The sequence below is a fragment of the Xenopus laevis genome, chromosome 7S (assembly GCF_017654675.1).
Source record: "Xenopus laevis strain J_2021 chromosome 7S, Xenopus_laevis_v10.1, whole genome shotgun sequence".
NCBI lineage: Eukaryota > Metazoa > Chordata > Amphibia > Anura > Pipidae > Xenopus > Xenopus laevis.
Window position 1 is genome coordinate 50,930,977 of NC_054384.1, and position 15,940 is coordinate 50,946,916.

Genomic DNA, 15,940 nt, shown 5'->3' on the forward strand with positions numbered 1-15,940 from the left:
TGTCATGATCTAAGGTTTTTCCCCGCCCAGCCTTCTGTAAACAACCTCCCATCACACCACACATTGCATCACTCAGACTTGTCATCGCTGCACCTCCAGATTTAGCCACTACTTCATCCCTCTGTGACATCAGTCTGTTCTTTAATTGCTCCCATGTGCTGCCCTGCAGGCTCTGTTATAAATAAACTCCTCTGTTTCACATGTTTTGTGGGAGTGAAAGAAAGACTCTATCGGCCTGCACAGCAAGTACAATCTCATAGGACATAGACCAACAAGTCAGAACAACCAAGATCCATTACACTGAACAATCTTTATGCACGCAGATGCAAACTACAAGGGTAAATTAAGAAATATGTTTACTTTAAAATGCTGCATGTAAAAAAAGCAAAGAATATGCATTGCTACAGTGCATTTTTAGCAGAGCAGGAATTTAACTAGGTATTGCTGGATTCCACAGCAAAATCATTTTAGGCCCTTACTAAAATTTGGGAATAACAAGTCTATGGGGCAAATTCACTAACCGGCGAAAATCCGTCAGCAATGGCTTCTCAGCTGTCGCAACACTTCGCCAGGTATAAATTCGATATGACAACACTGATTCACTAAAATGCGAAGTTGTGTCCAGGGCGCCGATCGTTGGCGAATTTTCGCTAGTGTTACTTCCGCAATCAAAGCGAAGATGTGCTAGCATTGGCTAATTTGCATACTGCGGCAAATGATAAAGTTGAGTGCACGTATATGTTGCAGCAAATAAACTACATTACAGAAGTCCAGGAAACCTCAATAAAAAATTGAGTTATTATAATGCCCTACACATGAGCCCACTGTATAGTTTATGTTCCATATGTTAGAAAATATAGGAAGGAACCCGGTTAACCAAAAAAATTTTTACAGACCTTTGCAGGCTATAACCCTGAAAAAAGGAAAAGACGATTTTTCGGAGTTAGAAAATTTTTTCACTAAAAATTGAGGAAGTCCTATGCACGCCATTGCACTTTGCCTGGTCTGAGCTGATGAAGGAAAGTCTGTTGAAAGAGGTAACATTCAGTAAAATCCACATCTTAGTGAATTTGTGGAGTTACGTCCATTCGCCAGAGCGAAAATTTGCCTGAGTGTGAATGATCGCTAGCGCCTGTCTCTTTTGCTAGCGAAGTGACGCCTGTGCCCGTTAGTAAATTGGTGAAGTGCCTGAATGACGTCACGCTGGCGAATTTTTGCAATCGTTAGTCACTTCGTCCTTTAGCAAATCTGCCCCAATAACTAAGACAGAAGAAAAACATATTTTCCAGATAAGGGTAACATAAAGAAAAGGGTGAAATACAAATAAGGAAACATACAGAAAAGGTAACATCATTTAGGCTAGGGTCAAACAACACAGACCTCTGCTGCACTGCATGCTCCCCAAATCATTACCTCCACTCGTGTGCAGGCACACACAGTGGATTTTGGTGCCGAAATGCAACATTTTGCATTTTTGCTGAGAAATCTGTTGTGCCAGAAGAAGAGAAGGGGAGCAGTGGGGCAGCAGATTCCCCACCTGCAGAGAATCAGAGTGTCATGTGGCCATAGCCTTATGCAGAAGAAACATATTCTATGTAGGGCTGTACAAATGCATATACTAACTAACATATTAATAGAACCAGAGACGTTAATTTCCTGTAACCATGTTTCTAATCTATATCTGAAGGTACCCCAAACTACCATTAACTGAGTATATCTTATAAGCTTTCCAAATTCTCTCCACTTCTGGAGATCACACCTTACTTACAATTAACCACATTTTCCAGTGCCACCTTCACATTACTGGACTTCCCATGCTTATGGGGGAGGGCAGATGAGTTTCTGAAAGCAGAGTGCATGGCATAAATTCCTAGGACATGATGTCACACGTTATTTCTGATTATGACCACCACACACCTCCCACTATGTTCTTAGAGCATATTGGCCTTATATACAGTAACTGAAGAGGCTCCCTTTCTGTTAGCTTTTAGGGAGACAGGAGCAGCAATTTGGTTCTAGAACTGTGAGAGTAAAGCTGCCCCAGACACAGCCAGGTATAAAAATAGACTAAGGCTGCTGCCATCTGCTAGACACCCGACACTTCTGTAAGTTTGGATTTCTACTTTCCTGGGATAGCAGCACCCATAACCATGCCTTTCTCCCCTAACTCAAACTGAACCTAAAATCTGTGGGGGGCAAACTTGATAATTTCCCCCTTGGAGCTAACTGACTTCACCTTCAGTAAAATAAGGAACAATGAGAACTTGACCCTGGACTCTGTTCTCTAACATTTGGCAAACAGGTAAGGCAAGTGGCATAAAGAAAACTAGTAACAAACCTGCCAATTTATTAACCATTTAGTGGCATTGTCTACGTAAGTTTGTATTTTATAAATAGATTTTTTAATACAATGTATTATCGTTTAATCTCTTTACATTCTAAAGTACACTAATGCTTGATTTAAAAAAAAGCTATATAATTATGCAATAGGAACAGACATCATATATGGCAATAATAAAAAAATATATTTTATGACCAGCTTCAAATATTTATAATATTCTCTTGTGTAGAAGGTGAAATATCGTAGACTTTCAGGTAAGCCTCAAATCTTTTGATGGTACAAAATACATACATTCTGTCTTTTTAAACAGCATTAATAAAAAAAATAGCTAAGCTATATTTTAGTGCTGTGATCAAGGCCGAAATGGTAGTGTAAACTTCTGCTAGAAATTATATAAGACAACCAGCTCAAACATAATGAATTTAAATGTAGGTACAGTATCTAAACTACCCAAATTCTGTTCCTGTCAAAACTGTCATTGCCTTTTTCTTGTTTAGTATGGCTTAAGCAAATTGCCTGCTCTCCCTTCTTTCAGTCTCCTTACTTAACCCTGACAAATACCAGTTTTATACTGGGGAGGCAGCAGGTTTAGGATTTTCTCAAACACTTGGTTCATTGAGTTAAGTTCCTCTCACTTTATATTTCACAGACCCGTTGTTTTAGCAGGTGCAGCAGCCAATATAATTCTGATAATCTACAATAAAATAACTAAGATTAATTTCAGACTATGATAAAGCAGAGGAACAAAGAAAATTACAGTATTATTCAACCTGGAGTCAAAACTAGTTATATCCCCCCTGCTGTATGTTATTAGGCACATGGTCATGAAGTCCAGGGTATATGTTTCATATCAGTCTGTTGGCACATATGATGAATCAGCTGCTGAAATTTTTCAAGAATAGCATATGAAACTGCTTCTTGTTTCTGGTTAGCCTTTGATCATACTTAATCATTTAAAAATAAAATATGTCAGTTAAATATACATGACTATTTGACTTTAACATTTTCCCTGCTTGTTGTCCAATTTATCCTTTTTCCCTTTTAAAAAAATCCTAAGGTTCTTGTTGTTGGGGCACTGTCTCAAGCTAAAAATCCTCAAGGGGTACAATATTTCCCATCTAATTCCTACATTCAGATTAGATTCTACTATAATATTAACTGAGCAGACACAGGATAAGCATATGAACTCCTTGCAGATAGTGCCCTCCCTGGAATTAAACTTAGGTTCCCAGTGCTGTAAGGCTGAGCCACCGTGCTGTCCCAAATAATCCAATTATGTATATAACATCCATCCCGATATCTGCTGAAAGTATGATGATATCCACTTAATTGATTACATGCTGCGGTTTCAGGATAAATTAATGCTTGTATACAACTTACCACCAATGTTGAAGTGTTACAGTAAGATAAATACAGTATTGTTTTGTACTTGTGCTCTTTAATTTGACTACTTTAGCAACAGGTAAACCAGGTATAGGACACTGACATAATTGATGGTAATCTTTGCCATTGACTTTCCATTACATCCACAAACTGTATGCTTGTACATGTAAGCATTATGGTGATGCATATACAGGTATGGGATCTATTATCCAGAATGCCTCCAATAAGGATTAATTATTTTTAGTTGAGATTAAGCACAATGCACTGTTTTAATATTACAGAGAAAAATTAATTAATTTTTAAAATTTTTAATTATTTACTTAAAATGGGAGATGGCCTTCCATCGCTTTTGGCCTTCCAATGCTTTGTGGAATACTGTATCCCATACCTCAAACAACCTTTTATTCCGGGTAGTGATGTTTACCACTACCTGGAATAAAAGGTTGTTTGCAGTAACACTGCTAAAGTTCCTTTTTCCTTCTTTTATACTTGGATCGTTTGTAGCAGTTGCAGTACAGAGCAACCATTAAGGAATCGGACACAAATCGTTTGGAAAATTGTACTGACCACCATCCCCCTCTCTTGTATCCCATACCTGTTTGGCTGTTTTCACTGCAGTATTGCTCATTGACCCTTACTATGTGGATTTACTGTGGCCCAATTGTATATGTAACCAATGCAACTAATGCAAAGGTTTACAGAATATCATGTCATCAGCACTACACTTGATTATTATGGGTAGTACGTAGTGGAGAATGTGCATTATACATAACTGGATACCTGTGGGTGCATATGTGCAATTTTTATGACTGATAAATCTACACATCCATTTACACTGTCCATTACATGTAGGCATATTGCTATATTAGTTAAAAGGTTATCACTCACTCTATACTATACTTTTTGAGTGTTTTTTTCCCAAAAACTAAAGTTTAAATGTTTAAAAGCTTAATGTTCCTCTCAGCACTATAATCCAGGTGCAGAGTCTTAACTGTTACAATTTACTATAGGAACCATATGGCTTCCTATCTTTGAAAACAATATAGTTTGATTAGTGTTTTTAAAGCCAGATGGTCTTCTACTTTAGTACAGTATGCGTGCATCATACTATACCCTTCCTTATAGCTTAATCATTTTGTAGAAGCTCTAAGGCTACTATAACAAGCAATGTGTCTTTTACTGATGATAGTGGATTAATGGTGGATTAATAAATGGGGTAAGACATGTAAATTGTCCTGTATGTCTGTGGTTAATTCAGGTGTCAGTATGCCCTTCTGCTGATCCAAGTGCACTGTATCTGGTTGTATGGGTATAACATCGCCATTCCTCAGTTCTACAAGAAAAGAAGATGAGAAACTGGTAGTTTCCCAGCTGTTTCTATACTACAGCTCCCAGCATTTAATCATTATTATTATTAACATGTATTTAACATATTTTGCAGCACTGTTCATTTGTTCATATATTCACGTTCTCTCTCACACACATTACCACTTACAGGGCATGCACTAGGGGTAGGGCCCATAGGCATGTGCCTATGGGCAATCATTGGGTGTGCACTTTCCAGGGAACCATAGTTTGTGCTTTTATCCTGTCATTTGGCTTTGCTTTTAAAAGAATGCCCACCTCTTGCTGGTTTTACCTTATCTGGTGGCTATCGCAGGTTTTGTTAGGTCTTCTGAAGTCACACATCTAATGTTGGTTGGGTAAGCAGTGTGAAGTGGCTGAGCTGATGTGGCTCCTCTTGGTCTAACATTTGGCCTGGGGAAAATTTGTGACATGCTGTGAATACCTGGGGGGGGGTGGGATTGGATGGAGCCTCTGTGACTTTTTGGAGGGGGTACTACTGTGTTGTGACCGTCAAGAGAAGATTAGATATGCTGTGACTACAGGGCGAGCAGTTTTGCTGTGACTGTTTGGTGGGATGCTGCTGTGCTGTGACTGAGGGGGTTGGGCTGCTGTTTCATCTGTGCTGTCATTATTTTGGGGGTAGGGTTGGGCTATGGTGTGACTAAGGGGTGTTGTAATTATCTGGCAGCTGCTCTCTGCGCTACTGTGAATTTTGGTAGGGTGCTGCTGTGCTCTGACTCTGGAAGGGTTAGGTGTGTTGTGATTAAGGGGGTTAAGTAGGGCTGCTGTTTCATGTGCTGTGTGTCGGATTGGGCTGCTGTGTTGTTACTTTGTTATATTTATTTGCTAGCAGTTAATGTGTTGTACGATTTCTTTACCTAAAGCCAGGGCTGTATTTATATATGTAGGCACCCTATGTAAGTGCCTATATAATTTATTTAAAAATATTCAAAATAAAAATTTAACCCCCTCCCAACGGCAGAGGCAGTTCGTGGGTGAGGGGTACATGGCCCATTGTAGTGAAATCCTGAAATGAGGTTTTTGTGGAAGTCATACACACGGGGGTGCAACCCTAAACTGTCAGTGTATAGATTCTGGCAAGTTCCAGAGTAGCTGTGGTAGCCTCATTCTCATGCGCAAGCCAAAAATGTAATAGGGCTCATTTATGACTACAAACACAGTTGCAATTGTGCAAAAATGGACAGAGTTGTCCCAATTCATCAAAGCAATCTGTGACCCTTAGGGGGAAATGTAATAAAATTTGCAAAGAGCAAAACTTTGTGAATAAAAATTTGCCTGTTGCAATGTTATATTCTTAGTTTCGGCTTTTATTGCATTGCGATTCTTAATTGAGCATTGCGAACCTGAAGTTTTGTTAAATATTTTGTCCCAAAAAAGGTTTGCTATTGTGAGATTTTCTTACATACATTGTGAACATTCGCAAAAGAAGTTTAGTCTCAAACTTTACGAGGAAGTCTTTAATCAGTCAAAAATGGTGCAAACATTGTTCCTAACATTAACAAAGGTGTTTGTGAATTTTTTCTTTTGCGCTAATACAACATATTACATTTCCCCATTAATGTGTACAATTTTTATCTACATTGATTCCTCTCAATTTGGCTCTGCTTAAAAAATGGACTCCTCCCCAAATGCCTACTAATGTATCTAGGCAGCTTTCCAACATACAGTGATTAAACGGTTTCAATGGTTTTAAAGTTAAAAATGTATTTGCAATTGAAAAAGTATTTGCAACACAACACACTGCAAATCATGTTACATGTCCTGCAAAAGCTAAACAGTGCTGCAAATGCACAAAAGTAGGACAGCGTAATGGTGAATCCACAGAACAATTTGTAGTAGCTTTGAGAGAGCTGGTTGTTACCTGTGAGTTTGGGACTCTAATAGATGAAATGCTAAGAGGGCAAATAGTGGAAAAAACAAACTCACCTTGCATTAGAGATTCAGCACTGTGGCCTAATAATGCAGACACAGGCAAACTACAGTGCTAAGGAAAGGGATTCACCTACACTGCAAAACCGTGCAGCAAATACAAAAAAAAAAATACTGCTTTCGCTGTGGTTCAACACAACACACTGCAAATCATGTTACATGTCCTGCAAAAGCTAAATGGGGCCGCAAATGCACAAAAGTAGGACAGCTTAGATCTGCCATAGTTCTGCTAAAGATGTTCACGAAGTCACTACTATAAATGTTATAGTATTAAGTGTTGATAGAGCTGGTACATTTATTTCAGACAAGTTTGTATGCACTGTCAGTGTCAGTATTGCGTCTGCTGACAAGGGACACTCCATTAACCTGATGCAGTTTCAGCTGTTTCTATACTACCAAAAGGACATTTTCTTGAAATACTTTGCAAAAGATCCACTTGTTGCACCTGCCCTGAAACTGCTCAGTTACTTAAAGGATCCAATCCCTGTGCTTGGTTGCTTGCCATTGACTGTACAATTTGAATCAAATACTGCAAAATGGGACTTTTACATTGTGAATAAGGGTACTGCTATACTTGGAATGGATCTCTTTGCTGCATTAAACCTACAATTAGTTGATGATCTCATTACTACAGCACCAGTGCCTGCCACACAGCCAGTGTCTAAAATTTCACCACAAAGCACTTCAAAACACTTCACTGGGCTGTGCCAAGAACCTTGTACATAAAGTTAAGTTGAAACCAAATGTAAAACCAGAACCATTTCCCAATTCAGCATGGGAAAAACTTGCTATTGATATTGTGGGTCCTTTTACAGATGCTCCTATAGCTTGTCGATTAGTTATAACCTTGATAGACTATTACAGTAAATGGCCAGAAATTGCATTTGTTTCTCATATAAAACCAGCTATAGTAATAACATTTTTGTCTACAGTCTTCAGCAGAGAAGGTAATCCAAAGGAGTTAATATCAGACAACGGACCACAGTTTGTCTCATATGAGTTTGAATCCTTTCTGAGAGAGAGGAATATTGTGCATAGGAAATCTTCAGTGTATTACCCACAAGCAAATGGAGAAATCGAGCGATTCAACAGAAGTCTGAAATAAGCACTACAGACAGCAAATCTTACTGGGAAATCTTGGAAAGTAATTACAACAGAGTTCCTACATAATTACAGAGCAACGTGCCATGCAACAACCCAATCATCTCCTGCTGAATTATTACATGGCAGACAGATGCGCACTAAGTTACATGTTGCAGACATCAAAATACTGTGCCTACAAAATCATATACTGCTGACATTGTGAAACGTCACCAAGCCAAATGCAAGGCTTATACTGACAGAAAATGTGGTGCCAGAGAACTACACTTTCAGCCTGGATCTTTAGACAGAATTAAGAAACCAGGAAAACTGATACAAGGACAATCTAAATTTACTACACCAGTGAGGATCATACACATATGAACTGTCTGATGGTCGTATATGGAATGCAAGTCATCTTGCTCCTGTTAGGAATGACTTTGGAGAAACTCCATTTGATGAATGACATTTTCCTACTCCTGATCAACTGCAATAGGCCTGAAGAAAGTGAACCTATAAGGCGTACTGAGAGAATCAGAAAACTACCCACATGGACCCAGGACTATGTGATGTGAATAATGTATATTATTGCTTTAAGATGCATTGTTGTTGTTTATTACAGTTACCCAAATGCTTTCCTACTATAGGGGGAATATATGGTACTCATGCAAATGGCCTGTAGATGTCATTGTGCTCATGCTTATACTGTGCATACTTTGTGGTAGCTTAAAAGTCAAAGTGAAAGTTACTGTTGTGTAATGCCTGCATGACTCTGCTAATAAAGCACTGTTATACTCTACTCATCCTCGGCTACCCAAAACATAACAATATTCCAGTCTCCCATTCAAATCACTGAATGTCTGGAATTTTAGCAGTTTACACTAGCAACCAAATAGCTGCTAAAATTCCAGACTGGAGAGCTGCCGAACTCAAAGCTAGATGATTCAAAACCTCAAAAAATGAAGACCAATTGTAAACTGTCTCAGAACATCAGAACCACTTCATAGTAAATGTTAATTGCATGGTGAATTATGGTGTATAGAGCAATATAGAGCATGTTTAATGTACTTCTTGCAATAAAGGGAAGTGTACTTTTGTGGCACATCCATGTATAATTAGGCCAAAATAATGCTCTTCTAAAGGACATATCAGAAATTATTTTGTATATGGGACAGCCAGTGTTAGCCAGTGGTATGAGCATATTCCTTATAAATATATCACAGAAAATGTGTAATCATTCACATCAGTCTTTGGACTAGATGAGCTGACAATTGAATCTTCCCATTATAATTATTATTAGTATTATTATTCTTATTATTATTAATAACATGTATTTACAGTATATAGTGCCAACATATTGCGTAGCACTGTAAAGTAAATGTGATTATACAACTAAATCACATGAATTACATGAATTCCCATCAGATGCACAAATTAGAGTTAATTTCTACAGAAGTCACTTAACCCATAGGTAGTTTTTTTTTGTGGTAAGAAAACAAAGTAACCTAAAGAAACCCATCCAAACACTTAATAATTTATAATAAAAGAAAATAATTCAAACACTTTATAATTCATATAATATTGTAAGAGATTATTATATGATCCCCTTATATATTTATACATAGTTATCATATCACCCCTTAAGCGTGAACATCCCCAACTTGGCAAGTCTTTCCTCATAGCTAAGATTTTCCATACCTTTTACCAGCTTAGTTGCCCTTCTCTGTAACCTCTTTAATACAATAATGTCCTGTTTGAGTGATGGAGACCAAAACTGTACGGCATATTCTAGATGGGGCCTTACTAGATTCTCATTTATGCCAGATACTCCCTACAGTTCAACCTCTGATTAGAAGGGGGGAAATATATGAAGAATTTTGTCCTCACAAAAGGGATTCCTAAAAAAAATTGATAACCAACAGCTGTAAACCATTAAACAGAAAAACTAATAATAAAATCCTGATGGAAGACTAAATAATGGCCTAGTGTGGACTCTGGAAGGATAGTTGCTACCAATCACAGTTTTTTTTTTGTCATATATAGGATGAGAATTGCTGTAATACATGATGGGAAACAGTATATTTTACTTTTAAAAAGAAGAGGTTGGGACTTATGTGCAGTTATGAAAGGCCTTTTTGTCACATTTTTTTACATTTATTAAAAAAAATGGTTAGTTAGTTTAGATAGTAGGTTAACAGAAGATTGAGAAAATACATTTCTTGAAAATGTTTAATACATAATTGTATCACTGTGTATATGGCATCAGCAACAGTAAATTCCTGTTCTATGATCAGATTGCAGTGGGCCCTTGCCTTTACATACTTATGCAATGATTTTATTGTGAAAGCAAAGCTTATAATGCAGATGAAGGGAGGGGTGTGTGTATGGATGCTGGGTTTTGCTTGAACTTGATGGACTTTGTCTTTTTTCAACCCAATTTAACTATGATAACTATGATAAAATATATATATATATATATATATATATTATATATATATATATTTTTATATTTTTATATTATATAAAAATATATATAATATAGATATGAATATGAGATATATACATGAGATATAAATTAGAAGGCTTTCAGATACAATGTAGTGCCAAGGTTGTGATTCTCATCATGATTAATTTATATAGTATCAGCAAATTACACAGCTCTTTACAGTAATGTCATAATGAATTAGCAAATGACAGAATGGAACAGTGAGAGCCCTGCTAACAAGAGCTTACAGCTGTTAAGAAACAACTGACACATAAGACTGATGAAAAAACATGATGATGACTTTTTATGGTATGTTGACTTTTGATGATTCATCATGCATCACAAAGGTTTTTCTAAAGGGGAACTCCACCATTTGCATTATGAAATAAAATGTAATGCTAATTAAATTTAAAGAATAGCTTAGTTAAGCTATAGCTGAAGTCATTGAATTAATTAAAATTAAAAGCAGTATTTTTGTACTTTCAGCATTGCTGGTTCTGGAGCACTTCTTATGTTAAGATATGTATTAATGGTGTGCACTCATACAGATCCCATAGTAATTTGATACTGTTACAGTGTCAGGTGACATGATCTTTGTCTGCTAATGCAGAAGTGTTAGTAAAGTTATGTATTCTTGAAGCAAGAGAAGCATTGTGTCTGTGTGCAATTTCTCCTCTGTCTAAAGAAAGCTGCAGGCTCACGTGAGATTGAGCTACCGGTTATCCCATCTGTTAAGCAAAATAGCAACAGAGTATGGGCCCAGGAGAGAGGGAGGAACCCGATGGAGCAGGCTGATATTTGATGAAGATGAAAAGAACTATGAACTATGGGAGACAAAGTTTCTAGGCCACATGCGCTTGATGAATCTTAAAGAAACCATCCTGCATGAACCCACAGAGGACACAGACTTGGAACGCTGAGTTAATTAAATTATTGGATGATAAAAGTCTGTCTCTGATTATGAGAGAAGCAGCTGATGATGGAAGTAAAGCGCTTCAAATCCTGAGAAATCACTATGCTGGGAAAGGTAAGCCAAGGATTATTATCTTATATACAGAGTTAACATCTCTGCAGAAAGCCGCAAATGAAAGTGTCACAGACTATATAATACTTGCAGAAACAGCCATTTCAGCACTCAAAAAAGCTGGAGAGACTGAGTGATGGACTGTTGATTACAATGGTTCTTAAAAGCCTACCTGAATCATTTAAACCCTTTGCTATTCACATCACACAAGGTGATGGAAAAGTGACTTTAACAAATGAAAGTGTCACAGACTATATAATACTTGCAGAAACAGCCGTTTCAGCACTCAGAAATTCTGGAGAGACACTGAGTGATTGTCTGTTGATTACAATGGTGCTTAAAGGCCTACCTGAATCGTTTAAACCTTTAGCTATTCACATCACACAAGGTGATGGAAAAGTGACTTTTACTGAGTTTAAAACACAGGTAAAAAGTTTTGAGGACACTGAGAAATACTGTGTCAGCACAAACACTGATAATGTGATGAAGGTCCTGTTACAAAAGTAAGGGAAAGAGGCAACATTAACCCTGTGCCCTGTGTGCTACAACTGCGACCAGAAGGGCTGTAAAGCTAATGCATACCCAAGCAAACTTAAAAGAAGGTCACAGTGGTGTAACTATTGCAAGAGCCCGAAACATAAAGAGGCATTTTGCAGATGCAAGGGGCAACTGATGACACAGAGCAAACATTTTCCTTCAAAATAAGTGAGAGGCAGTTAAACAGTTTAACACCAAAGAGACTAATGGTGGATACAGGAGTAACATCACATATAATTACAAACATTAAAAAGTTTAAAAGATTTGATGAGCCATTCAAGCCAGAGAACCACTACATGGAGTTGGTGGATGGTGAAAAGACTTCTGGTGTAGGGCTGAGGAGAGATGACAGAGAAGTGTGCCTGACTGACAGCAAGGGGAACAGAGTAAAGACAACATTACTAAATGCACTGTATATCTCCACATATCCAGGGGACATTTTCTGTGTTGAAGCAGCAACAAACAATGGCACATCTGTTAAATATCAAAAGATGGGAGTGAACTGATCCATAAGAAAGGTACCAAATCCACCATCAAGAATATAATCGACTTTATTATCTGAACACTTTTGATGAGACTGGTGACAGTTGTCATGCCTGTTATGATATTCAACCCTGACATTAAATCCTTGGTCACTGTAATTATGATGATCTTTTAAAACTAAAAAGTGTAAATGATGGAATGAATATTAAAGGAGAAGGAAAGCTACCGAAGCAGTTTATTGCCAATAGATTAGCTTGGTGTGACATCACTTTCTATCTAAATCTCTCCCTGCTAACTCATAGCTCTTTGCTCAGAATACAGCAGGGAGAGGAGGAGGGAGGGGAGCAAACTGAGCATGCTCAAGCCCTAGCCTGGGAGGTTTAAGATGTAAACAGGAAGTCTGATACAGAAGCCCATGTATACACAACAGAAGGAAAGAAATGCAGTGTTTCTCTTAAGCAGAATGGCAACATCTTCCATTCTTCAGCCAAGATTCCAATCTCACAATGCCCTGCTGCTACATTGTTTACAAGAAAATGCAGTGGTGCATTTTCCAGATTCCCACATTTTACAGCATAACTTTGAATAACTTTTCTTAACAAACCTGATTGCCGTGTGTCATTTTTTTATGATTTACACAAATTCTACAGTCAAACTGATACATTGCCCTTCATCTTAAAGGGCTTTTTATTTGCCCCCCATGGAAAGCGTAAAATTGAAATTTTTAGCTGATCGGGGTAGGTTTCAGACTACTCTGCCATCGGAGACAGTAGACTTGATACCGTCACTGTCCTTACCACCTCTTACATCAGATTATGTATTTTTGTGCCCCTGCTCTAAATTCCAACTTTGTGGAACTGCAAATGTCTGCTTTCTGATGAGGATTGACTCTAGAGGCAATGGCTAAATTCCAGGGTAACATTTTCTGATGTTTAGCACATACACTTTTTAGAGACCTTGTCAGAGATCTTTAAATTGTAACCTCTATTTCTCCTTGTTGATACACTTTATCGATGTATAGTATACATACCTTTTGGTTCTTTAGTTAGTTGAAGTGGAGTTCAAATAATGTTTACGTCCTGTATTTATTAATTATTGTATGTAACCTGTATGTTTAGTAAATACGCCCTTTGTTGTACAAAGAATATGCTGGCACTTTATAAACACTCTTTTATCATAATATTTTAGTATATGTCTGCAATATTCCCTCAAAACTTTGCACTTGTTTGTGCACACAACAGTTTTTGTTCACACAGCAGATTTTATAAGCACACATTTAATTTAGTACTTGAAATTCTGCACTCACAAAACAATGGTGTGGGAGCTGAGCAGAGATTGTTATTGGATGAGTGCCTGCAACCCCACAGAGATTTTTTTGTGGGGAAATTCAGCATTTGTGGCAGCCCAGCCCAGACCCACTCCCTGCTCTGAACCTAGATTTTTAGCACCCCAACCCTGCCCCCCCCCCCCGCCCCAAGCACGGCTGCAAGAAGAGGTACGCAGCACACTGGAGGGGCTGAGAGGAGGCATAGGCTTGCAGTTAGTCTAGAGACTGAGGTAAGGGGGCCGAGGGGGCATTGAGGTGACAAAACCAGTGGGCCCTGAACACCCAGTCGGACACTGACTACAAACCTTATTATTGCACTTAACGCCTACTAGAATTACTTTTACTTTTTTTAACAAAAATACTAAACTATGCATAAACAAGGATTGTATTGCTGCAGGAAAGCCATGCAAATAAAGTAGTTTTTTTTAAAAAAACTTTTATTTATTACCAGCACAGAATTGTACAGTGGAATGACTTACAATCAAAATAACCATGACCACATTGTACTGGACATTTTAACATTAAACCCCAGGGGAAAACAGCATGAGAGGGGAGGAGTAAGAAGAGGGAAAAGAGATAAAGAGATCAAGTCAAAGGGAGATCAAGAAGAGGAAGAAGGGGTATCCACTACAAAGGAAGTGGGATCCCTACCTCACACATAGTTACTAAGAACAAGTTAAGACCAACCATATAGCCTCCGAACATATCTAGTTTCCGAGAAGGGGGCTAACCACCTATTCAGATAAGGCAAAAGCTCTACACAAGTAATATCAAGTCAAGTCCAGATCGTTAAGCCAGTCCAGAGCTGGTTGAGGGGGGGGACTGTTTCCTATTAGTATAGGATTCATACTGTAGTATCCAGAGAGTCCAGATTTTAGAAAATTTCGTGGGACAACCACGAGCTGCATAAATTTGTTCCAAGGTCGGTAAAGTTTGCTCAACCAATATTTTCCAAAGAGTGGTTGTAGGTGGGAGGTCATCTTTCCATTTCATGGCAATTGCTTTTTTAGCAAAAAACAGTAGAAAGGTGCGCAGTGTTTTTTCCGTCCGTGAGGTAACAGTGTCATCTAGGTAGTTTAGTAATAAGACCGAAGGGTGTATTTCTACCAGTAGTGCCATTAGCTGAGAGATGCATGCTGCTACTTCGGACCAAATATTTTGTATAACGGGACAGATGGAAGAAGTCAGCGTGTCCACTTTTACACTTGTTACATACATCCGGAAATGTGGGGTTGATTCTGTGCAAAATATGAGGCGTGTAGTAGGCTCTATGGAGATACTTGAATTGTATAAGCCTATCCCTGGATCTAATAAGGGGCTGAATGGATTCGGCAAGGATAATTTCCCATTGATTGACCGTAAGGTCAGGGATATTTGTAATCCATTTATTATAGAGGTCACCATTGGGAATCAGTGTACACGTTCCGATCTGGTGGTATATAGCAGAGAGTGGTTTGACTAGTTTTTCTTTCCTAAGCAGCTTTTCAAGGGGGGGGTACCTCTATGGTAGGTGGGCCAGAACGAAATTGCTGTTTAATGGCATGCCGGAATTGCAGGTAATGGAACAGCAGCTTATTAGGTACATTAAAGTTATCCTTAATTTGTTGGAAAGAGAGCAGAATGTTATCCTTATAAATATCCCCAAGATATTTTACATTAAATTTGGCCCACAGATGTGGTTCCGGTACTGTAGTCGGACTATGGAGGGCAGGATTATGCCATAGTGGTACATGCGGTGAAAATACCTTTTCCATTTTCCCCGACCTTGCGGATCCCACCCGCCAAGCTTTAAGTGTGTTAGCCATCATTGGGGTGATAGAAGTCATGGTAGGTGGCTTTCTATATATCAGGTTCCTCAGGCCTTCCATGGAACCTACCAAGTGGGCTTCTAGCATAGTGATTGGGTCCTCCGGGAGAGGGTCGAGCCACCTTTGTACGGTAGTCAACTGGGAGGCCAGAAAATAAGCCCCCATATCTGGAGCA

General features: G+C 38.4%; 1 protein-coding gene across 1 annotated transcript in view; it reads left to right on the forward strand.

Annotated features, from left to right (window-relative positions):
- The first annotated feature begins 1,759 nt into the window (after window positions 1-1,759).
- Window positions 1,760-15,940, forward strand: part of LOC108697530 (cardiac-enriched FHL2-interacting protein) — a 41,933-nt gene continuing 27,752 nt past the window's right edge. The window contains exon 1 of the mRNA XM_018227649.2: window positions 1,760-2,302. The gene's annotated coding sequence lies outside the window, so the exon portion shown is untranslated. The remainder of the gene's footprint in view (window positions 2,303-15,940) is intronic.